Here is a 10884-nt window from a genome sequence, read left to right as displayed (position 1 = left end):
CCCTCTGTGCCCTGCAGAGTGGCAGAGCCGGGGTTTGAACCCAGTGCCTCTTAGACCCCATGGGGCCTGCCTGAGAAGGGCTCCCACATGCTCAGGGAGGGACCTCTTTTCCTTAAAGTTCTGAGAACTGTTGGTCCTGATGCCCAGAGAGACCTCACTCTGTGCGGGGATAGGCTGGTCCTTGGTACTGGGAGAGCCCACAGCACCCACGGCTGGCCATTCCCCGGCCACCATACCCAGCCCCAAGCAGATGGAGTGACCCTGTGCCTTTAGTTCAGTGATGGCTGGAGGCCAGAAGGGTGCAGGCCCCAGGGAGGCCAGGACCCCTGAGCCTGAGGAGGCCGCAGCACAGGACAGTGGATTGGAATGATCCCAAGTCAGAGAAACAGGGGTCCTAGTCCCTACTCAGCCTCTTTCTAGCTGGTGATGCAGGTGAGGCTCTCAGCCTCAGTTTCCCCATCTGTACAATGAGGAAATAACTTGGCCTACTGATGGGCTGTTGGGAGACTTCCCTGAGGAATGGCTTGAGCATCTCTAGCCTGGTGCCTGGAGCGAGTTAAGAGCCCCCTGCCAGACTGTCACAGTGGTCCTCCAGGGCGCAGGGTCTGGGAAGTCCCTCCTCAGGTTCCCTTCCTGCTGCCCTGCTCCCGGGAACATTCAGCATTGTTTGAGGAGGAGCTGAAGAAGATCCAGGACCACGCTGTTTTGCAGGTGATGGAGGCTCAGCGCTGGAAGGACAGCTGGACATGCTCCATGCCACCGTCCAGGGCTTGTGCTGTGATGCCCTGTGAGCCCGCCACAGATAAAGTCTCCTCCTTTGTGGATCCAGCTTCTGTGGTTTATTTACTTATTGCTTCATTCACCCAGTCATTCCTTCACTCATTAGCTCACTCACTCACTCCTGCACTCATGTACTCATTCATGCATTCGTTCATTGTTTCACTCACTCATTCAGCCAATATGCGCTGGTCCCTGCCATGGGCCGAGCACTGTAACTTCACCAGTGAGTATGACCCGACGTGGTCACTGCCCACCTGGAGCTCACATCCACTCTGTGACCTGAAAGAGGGCTGTCCCTCGGGTTAGCAGGGGTGATGAGCACCAGGAATCCACTTCTGAAAGTAGAGGCCACCCATGCATAGAGAAGAATGGAGAAAACCCATGCTTGGCACTTCATGGACAAAAAAAAATAATTAAAAGTTAAGAAAAATAAAGATATCCTATATTTAACAAAATGTGGGTTCTAATCACAAGTGTGCACTCATTCCTACAACCAATGAGAAGTAATCCAGAGTGGACTGAGTATTTGTAACACATTTTTCTGGCCAATAATAGCATTTCAGTAAACATTTTCCAGGGCCTCACGATTTTCCTAAGGCCTCTGTGATCCTCCAACACTTAAATATTTCTCCTTGGAAGCCTCTGTCCTGTCACCCTCCTTGTCGAATGGCTCTTCCACTGTTCGGGGGCCTACCCTGCATGGCCACACTCGTCAGTGACTCTCCACGTTGTTTGGACAGGCTGCCCCCATTCCTCCCTCAGCCTCATGAGCTCTTGTTTCTTTGGCAAGGTTGGTGTTTTCACTGGGTGATCACCTGGCATCCTTCTTTGCAGCGGTTTGCATCTTCCCACGCTGTGTCTCCTCTGATGACTCCGGGAGGCAGGCCTTTTGTCTCCATCTTACAGGTGAGGAAGCTCAAGTCCAGAAGGCTAGATGACCTGCTGCAAGTCACAGCCAGCGTGGAGTCTCGGCAGGGCTTGGGCCCCCAAAGCAGACAAGGATGTAGGGCAAGTGGTTTGTTTGCAGGTGATGGATGAGGCCCGAGGGAGGCCATGGGGAAGGGATCCTGGAGGAGGAGAGCCAGTGCGGGGCCTGACGAGGGAGCACTGAGGTGACCATCCATCCTAGTCTTGTTGGGAGACGAGATTCCACCTGGACTGTCTCTGTCCCCGTGGGTGGAGGGTTTACCCCGAGTCATGAAGGCTTCTGTGCTACAGGCTGGCACAGGCTTGCAGGAGAGGAAGCTCCCAGTGCAAGAGAGAGCCCTCAGGCAGAGAGTGGATGCAGGTGCTCCAGGGGGACACTGTGTGCCTGCTGGGGACTGGCTCCCAGGGACTGCAGGGACTCAAGTGGGCTGAGGGAGCTGAGGGGCAGCAGCAGCAATGTGTGCAGCAGGGGTCTGCACACATGTCTCACCCTTATGCCCACAGAAAGGCTGCTCTGCATGGCATTTCTCCTCCCAGATGCGTGGTTGGACCAAACCGCCCCTCCACTCCACACTCCCAATTCCTTTCCTCTCATCTCAGGTTACTAGAAATTCAGAATATTTTTATTTGGTTTTGGAGCCAAGAGACTTTTGTTTGTCCTCCCATGTTCTAACATTGCTGGCTTTTTAAAGGTCTCAGGGCTTTGACTCCAAAACAGCAAGATGCTGAGGATCCCAGAGAGCTTTCTGGAAGCAAGACTTTATGCTTTGCAATACTGCCATCCCACCAGCTCTTCTCAAAATCCCTCCAGGACACAGACTCACAATCTTGGGTCCTCAGATTGCTGAAAGGACGCACCTTCAGAACGTGATTGGGGTGGGGCGGCAGGACACACCAAATGGTGGAGTGAGTAATTCAGCCAATCCTCTTCCCAGAAAGCAATGATCACACTGGACACGCTGTCAGAACACAACCAGGTCAGGCCACTGGGAAGAGACCAAATAAATACAACCAACTGAGGAGCATTTGAAGCTGAGGGAAGGACAGTGAGAGTTGTGGTGTTTTTGCCCAGGGCAGGTCCCGTCCTCCTATCCTCAGTGTGACGGCCCTGTGAGCGGGGCAAGCCTGAAGGGGGATGGCTTCACCGTCAGAGTTTGCCCACTTGATTTCGCCATGGTTGGGCAATGCCCAGCCCCTAAGCATTTCTGGAAACAGTAGCCATCTCAGTGGCAAGCTGACGTGGAAGGTCAACTTTGTAGCCGCCTGAGGTTGGATCTAGAACAGAGCAATGAATCAGCCAGCAAGGTGAGATGGACAACCACACAATGAGATAGACACAGCGACCTTGATGGGCTGCACGTAACCCCAGGGGTATGAAAGTTTGTGTGCTTGTGCAGGCCTGTGCCCAATCAGGAGAGACCAGGCAGATGGGGATTGTGGGGACGCTTAGAGACCTGCCACCAGCCTAGGCCCTGCCCCCAGGGGTTGCTGCCTCCAAGGAAGTCCAAGTTGACTGAGGGGACAATGCCCAGCCCTGTCGAAGGTCCCTGTCCACTCTGGGGCTCCCATGGAGAGAGGCCTTCCCACCTGGAAACTCCTCCCTAGGTCCTCTTCAGAGGCTGAAACGAGGTGCTCTCAGAGCAGAGAAGATGGTGAGCAGTGAGGAGAGGCTCCTGAGGAGTCGGCCCTCCTGGGGAAGGAAGCAAATGAGCTGGGAGGGTGGAGTGGTCCCTGCTTGCTCTGGCCTCAGCCCCCTCAGTGTACATCTCCCTCCTGGAGGCGACAGGAGCCCAGGGAACCCGGGAGAGCACACCCGGGCCGCGATGAGCAACACTCCCAAGGAGCAGGATCTGAGCTCAACGCAGGATCAGCCCAGGTAGGAAGGGAGCCTTTCACCACCAGGACCCTCGAGTCAAGGTCAGCGTGCTCCTGCAGGGATGATCTCCCTGCCTGTTCTATACGTTCCTGTGGACCACTGACTGCTTAGGGACTGGCTTCTGACCAGAAGACCCAGCACAAGTGACAGGACGACCCTTCCCAGATTCCATCACCGAGGCTGTCATTCTCTCTCACTCGCTCTCTTGTGTTCCCTCTTCCCTCTCCTCTTGTTTCCCTGTCTCAGTCTGTCTTACCCTGGACCTGGGGACACACATGGACGTGCTGAGCTCCCTTATGCAGAGGCCCACACAGGAGACAACCGAGGGAGAGCCCTGGCCAACAGACAGAAAGGAGCCAGGCTCTCAGTCCAGCTGATCCTGACCACGCCCATGGTAGTTAGCTTGACAGCACATCTCACCCTGGTCCAGCCTCAGTGGAGGCCACAGCCCCAACCTGGATGACGCCATGAGCAGAGGCTCCAGCTCAATTGTGCAGGATTCCTGGTCCACAGAGATGGAGAGAGAGTGAATATTTGCGGTTTACAGATGCAGGGTGGGGAGCAGTGTTGTCAGAGAGGAGGAGACACCTCACACCATCTCCCAGCTCCCGGGTCTGGCCTGCCCCCTCCCTCCTCTCCCCTCCAGGCTCTCTGCAGCCACAGTGCCCACCTCTCTAACCTCCTCTGGCCAAACTCATTTCTGCCTGGGTGTCTCCACACCAGCAGTGCCTTCTCCCTGGCACGCTGATCACAGGTGAGTGCAGCGCTGGGTCCTCCTGTCATTCTGGTCACAGCAAATGTCACCTCTGTCAGGCCTTTCAGACCCTCCTACCCAGTGAGACCCCAGCCCTCCCTGCAGGACTCTCTTTATTTTCATTCCAGTCCATGCTCTTCTCTTTCACGTGTCTCTGATTTTGTGTTTTCGTCCATCTCTCTGCAGACTGAGCTCCTGGTGGGCAGGTACTGCTGGGTAGATTTCAGCACTACCCTTGGGCCCACCAGGGCTCCTGGCTCAGGGTGAGGGCTTGGCACATAGCTGCTGAATGAACAAAAAGGGGTATCTTGGATCCCTCCTTCCTGCTTTTGACCTGCTCCGATTGTGGAGATGAACGCTAGTAATAGGAGGTGCAAGTGGGTCCTGAGGTAGGGGAGGGTTGGCATGACTTCTGCATGACTCCTCCTTTCTCCAGTTGCTCCAGCAAAGCTCAGTGGGCACCACAGACACAGGAGGCTGCCACCTGATGGCCAGCACAGGAACTGCAGCCTCAGGCCAGGACACCACAACACCAGACAGGCATCTATTTCCTGTGGAGAAATGCCTATCCAAATGCATTGCCCATTTTTCATTGGGCCATGTGTATTTTTATTGTTGAGAAGTAAGACTATATTATATATTCTCAATAGTAGATCCTTATCAGACATGTAACGATTTGCAAATACATTCTCCCCTTTCGTGATCTGTCTTTTCACATTCTTGATAGCATCTTTCGACGCACTCAAGTACTCCTTTTGGTGAAGTTTAAGTGATCTGTTTTCTCTTTGGTTCCCTACACTTTGGGTGCTACACCTAAGAAACGATTGCCTAATCCAGGGCCATGTTTCCTTCTAAGAGCTTTATAGTTTTAGGTCTTCCATTTACATCTTTGATTGTAAGAAGATGTAACATTTTTGTATGTGGTGTGAGGTAGGGGTTCACCTTTATTATTTCACATGTGGATCTCCAGTTGTCCCAGCACTACTTGTTGAAAGATTATTCCCTCCTCATTGTCTTGGCATCTAAACTAATTCTAGAATCTGTGATTGTTGGGGGTAGTTTAACTTTCAATTGCTTAAAAGTTTTCTTTACACGAAGGCTGTGTTTTTCTGCCCTTGTGGACTTTCACCCACTGCATATGTACACTGGTCATTAGTGAAACAATCATATCATGTATTTTGACCAGCTTTTTCTTTGTTTGTGTTGGAATGTAAGTCCATAGTCTGTTACTCCCTGATGGCTGGGTACACCACATTGTGTCATTGTTCTGGCCTGGATTATTGCAGTAGCCGTCTAACTTTTCTCTGCCTCTATATTGGCCTCCCCCAATCTATCCTCATGGCAGCAATTGGAGTGACCCTTTAAAACCAATAATCACACGCTGACATTGTAAAATCTCTCCAGGGGTTCTCCATTTCTCTCAGGGTCAAAGTTGAAGTCCTTATGATGGACTACAAGCCGAACACAATCGGTCCCACCCTCTCTCTGACATCATCTTTGGCCAGTCGTCTCCTGTATCATTTGCTCCAGTCCCTCTGCCCTCCACTGTGCTCCTGGTACATGCCAGGCACTCTCCCACCTGAAGACTTGCACTGTTTGCTCCTTCCACTTGGAGTCCTCCTCCACATGATGATTTCATGCCTCATTTTCTACACTATCTTTAATTCTGTGTTCAAATGTCATCTTGGTGACGCTGTATCGACCATGTCATTTAAAATACAAACTACCCCCTTGCCCTGATGCTCCCTATCCAACTTGTTCGCCTTTGATTTTTCCCCTTAGCGCTAAAACCCTATAAAATAACGTATAATTATGAGAATCAGTGTTCAATCAGGACAAGGAAACCAATCAATAGATTGAGCAGGGATAGTTTATATAATGAACAATTAACTATAAATGTTCAAAGAGAACTATAGAGAATAGCCCAGAATTACAGCAAAGTAGTTAAGAAAGAAACAAATTTGGGAGGAGACCCCCTCGCCAAGGCTGTGTTCAGGCAGCACAGGGATGGGGCAGAAGACTGTCATGCTTCCCAAGGCCAGTACTGGTCCCTGGTCAGGGCAGAGCTCGGCAGGTAGGGAACAGCAGGCTGAGACTGGCAAATAGGAAAGCCTGTGCCCTCCCAGGGGCAGGTGGGCTGAGGCTGGGATGCTATAGGATTCACTGGGATTCCACTTGTGGAGGTGCTGTTGAATCTCCCTAGGAAGCCATCCAAGGGGATCCACTGAACCCAACATGGATCACCCACTGTGGATGAGTCCCTGTGGACATCCCTGAATTGTGCCACGGCTGCTTGTACTGCAGGAGAAAGAAAAAGGAAAAAATGGAAGCACCCCAGAATTAGGAAGGAAGGCCCTTTGTCCTAAACCTTCTCTAACAAAGCTTAAGCCCTGCCAGGTGCAAAAGAGACATGCCTATTGGGTCCAGCTCCATTATTGCAGAACAGACAATGGAGGGCAACACACTGATGTTGTTACACAGAGGCAATCCATTGATAACTGGCACCATAATTCCCTTATTATTTTGTTTATTTTCTGTATTCTATGCTTTTACTTCTAACTTGCCTCTATCAAAGTAAGATTTTGAAGACAGCATATGGTTGTATCAAGGTTTCTAGTCTACTCTGCCAATCCCTGTTTTCTAATTTTTCTATTTAGTCCATTTCTATTTGATATAATCATTAATATGTTAGGGCTTGTATGAGTTTCCTTGGGCTGCTGTACCTAAGTGCCACAAACCAGCTGACTAAAACACAGACTTTCATTCTCCCAGAGTCCTAGAAGCAGAAGTCTGTGATCAAGTGAGATGGGGAAGGCAGAATATCCAATAAAGAGTATGTTAATGAGAAGGTCACCATCAGGGCAACTCAGACTCAGTCTTCCTGAAGACCCTCCATTAAAGAGGGTGGAACCATCTCAGACTGCCCTATGGAGAACAAAAAACTTAGGACATTTAGCCCATCACTTACCATCTCCAGTGACGTGGTGTGTGAATTCACCTGCACATATGGTTTCACCACGTGTGTAAGGGGAAGCAGAGAAGAACAGAGGGTGCGGGCACTGAGGTGGGAAGCTGGGAACCTGTCACTGTGCAGGAACTGCAGCTGCGGTTGGGCTGAGGGGGTGGGTCATCAGCTCTGTCAACCACAGTCCACCCCTCGCACTGCACTGATGCACTCGTGCTCCAAATCCAAGCCGTTCTGGCAAATTCTGGAACTGAGGCTTCAGAGTGGGAGCTTACCATGATCTCTAAAATAATGAAAATAGACGGTTAGTGGAACAAGCTACAGTCCCCATTTTCCAGTTGGTCTTGCGGCCTTAATCGGTATTCACGTTGACTCCTCTCCTACCCCTTCCACATGGCCCTCAGTCCCAGCCAGCATGCCCTCTAGACTTGGTGTTTGTTTGGTGGGGCCATCAAGACCATCTTGCCCCCAAATGCCAAGGAAAGCCCAGACTTTGTCCCCTTTAGTGAGGCACCTGAGAAGTAGCAGCACTGAGAAGCTGAGACCACTCTGAGATTCAAAGGACAAGTTGCGAGAAGTGTCAGCACAAGTGGTGAGAGCTAGAGCTGTGGAGTAGGGGCAGTCCTCATGGTGTGGCTGGTGTGAGGGTCTCCCATCAGAAAGGGATGCAGCCATCCAAAGAAATGCCTCAGGGCATGGGGTTCGGGGGCATGGATAGCTCACTCCTCCTGCCCCGGTGTCTCCCAGTGGTGTCTACCACCAGTTGAACACATCCAGTATCCAAAGGGAACACCGTTGGAGAACTCTGTAGAGTTCACCTGCTGGGGCACAGGGCAAGATGGTGGATGATGGGCAGCCCCTGGAGAGTTCCAATCGCACCAAGTATAGGGTTCACGGGGTCGCCTGGACTCTCAATGATCTCTGCATGTCTTCCACCATCTTTTTCGAGGAACGAACTACATTTGTCAATGTCACAAGATGCTTCTTTCAGTGACTCCATATAATAAGGGAAATACCAGGTCTCTGTGGTACAGTCAACAAGAACAGGGACAGGAAGAGCTCTCACACTGATACAGAGACTCCAGCACGTTTACTAACCTCTGGTCCTAAAGTACACTGGCCTCGCCCTGTCCCTCTCCCAGGAGGGCAGGCTCTCTGCTCAGCAGCACCATCTGAGCTGGGAGTTAATCACTGGGTCATGCCCGCACCCTCAGTGCAATCCCCCAGGGCTTATTAGGGAGCGCTCATGATGATTATTCAGGGAGTACTTGGGGATGAGCGACATACGGTGGTGTCCAATCCCGGGCCAGAGAGGCACAAAGGTGCCCTTGTGTGGCCCAGCCCCTGCGTACAGGCTCTGGGTCAGCTGTGGCTCTCAGGGAAGATGATTCAAGCCCAGGAACTACAGGGTCAGGGAGGGAGAAGGCCAAGTTCTCGCTCAGGAGGCAGCGGGGCTGAGGCCAGCAGAGCCGGATGCCCAGAGATGCTCAGCCATCAGCCATGAACTCTGAGCACAGCCCTGCACGTGGCCTCTTTGTGCCTCACTCGGCACATTTATCCAAAGGGAATGAGATTTGAGGCCTGTCTTGAGGGACACGGGGGGGGGTCAAGGCTGAGGAGGGAGGTGAAAGTGCTCTGGAGAGCCGGGGTTCTGCAAGAATGGAAATTAAGGCAGTTGCACAAGTGTGGGCTTGGACAGGCTCTGATGGAACCTGGTCCATGGCAGACGGAGGGGAGGAGCCCTCGTTCACGGAGCCTTGTACCTGCCAAGGGAGCGGGCTTCACACGTCGTCCCAGCAGAGCCTCACGGAGATCAAAGCGATAGAAGTTGTGGGTCCCCTGTCGGAGAGGAATGCTCTGAGGCTCCGAGAGACTCAGTAACTGGTTTACTCCTGAGGGAACAGAGGTCTGAGAGCACCGAGCATGTGGGAGGAGCTCCCCATACAGTGGCATCGCCCTTGTGAGACAGGAATCAAGCCTCTACCTTTGGGGAACTTAAATTCTAACAGGGGAGGCGGGCGGTGAACACACGTGTGAAGAAATGAGCAGCCAATTCAGAGAGTAACGAGTGCTTCCTGGGAAACACAGCCCGGCCACGGGGTCCAGAATGAAGGGGTAGGGTAGACGAAGCGCTCCCTCCTGTGGCCTGGGGAGGCCCCTCTGAGGAGGCGATATTTCAACTCATCCCGAGTCCTAAAAGAGTGCCCCCACCCCAGGAAGATCTGGGTGAGCATCCCAGTCCCTGGAGGAGCAAATGCAGGGGCCCCAGGGTGGTGAGAGCCTGGGCTCTGGGGAGCCTGTGGGACTCGGCTGATCACATGCCGTGTCTCTTTGGTTCTAAAGCTCAGTCCCTCTCCCTTCAGCAGCTGGCGGGGGCCCGTGTCCAGAGAACTTGCTGAGGGTCCAGTCCTGGGCTCCTGGGAGGAGCAGGGGTGGGAGGGAGGGAAGCAAGCCCTTGGCCTTCCCTCTGTGACCGTAGTGCAGACACGCACACCTGCCCATTCTGATAACATCCTCCTCCAGATGGCTCACCTGGAGTGAGCGCCCTTGGAGGTGCAAACGGGATGGCAGGATCAGTCTTATTATGTGGTTGGCACTTAACTTGTCAGGTTAAGTCAGGTTCCAACAATCATGACAGTCCACCTTCCCTGATGCAGGACTGTCCAGGATGCTGGGTGGGAGGGGTGTGGTCTGTGCCAAGTGTTCACGGGCAGGAGCCGAGCTGGGTATAAGGGGCAGCCCTGTGAGGGGCCCGCACAGCCTCCTCCAGACGCCCAGTGACCTGCTGGCGGCTGTGAGCGCAAAGCCCTGGAGATGAAGGTTCTGTTCTTGCCCACCACCCTCAGCCTGATCACGGCCCTGCAGACCCAGGACCCCCTGTTCTTCCCCTTGGTGAGACAGGGTGTGAGCCTGGGGAGGGGCGGGGAGGATGGGTGTAGGCGAAAGATGGTGACTGGCTGTGAGTGCGCAGTGACCAGGGGCCCTGTCCTAGGAGGTGTCATTCAGGGTCAAAGTTCTGACCCTGTGCTCCCTGCAGACAGTGGTCAGAGGGGGCAGGAGGGCTCTGTTCTTGTGTTTTCAGATAGGGCAGCTCCTTGGGCCCAGAGGCTGAAGCAGGGGAGCAGGTTCAGCTCAAGGACTGTTGAACTGACCTCCTGGGGACCCCAAAGGCACTGAGGGTCCTGTGAAGTGTGGACTCATAGGGAGCTGTGGCCTGGTCCCAGCAAAGAGATTCGTGGGGTCTCAGACAGCCCTGCCTCTCTTTAGGGCTGGGAGCCCTGAGTGCTGGGCTTGTTCTGACCGAGCCCTGGGGTGCAGATGTGTGGAACCAAGCCGGCCTGTGGAGGACTGCAGCCGGGGTGCTGGGGACGTCTGGGGATGGCTGCAGCCTGTGCACCGGGGAGGCAGGCAGGGGGGTGAGGAGGAGAATCTGGGCCGTGCCCTTGCTGGGCTCACGGCCCCCACCCTGCTCAGATCACAGGGACATGGTATGTGAAGGCCATGGTGGTTGACAAGGACCTACCTAAGGAGAAGAGGCCCAGGAAGGTGTCCCCTTTGATGGTTACTGTCCTGGATGGTGGA

Source organism: Diceros bicornis, unplaced genomic scaffold (genome assembly GCF_020826845.1).
Source record: "Diceros bicornis minor isolate mBicDic1 unplaced genomic scaffold, mDicBic1.mat.cur scaffold_122_ctg1, whole genome shotgun sequence".
Lineage (NCBI taxonomy): Eukaryota > Metazoa > Chordata > Mammalia > Perissodactyla > Rhinocerotidae > Diceros > Diceros bicornis.
The sequence above is the reverse complement of the archived record's forward strand: the minus strand, read 5'-3'. Positions refer to the sequence as shown.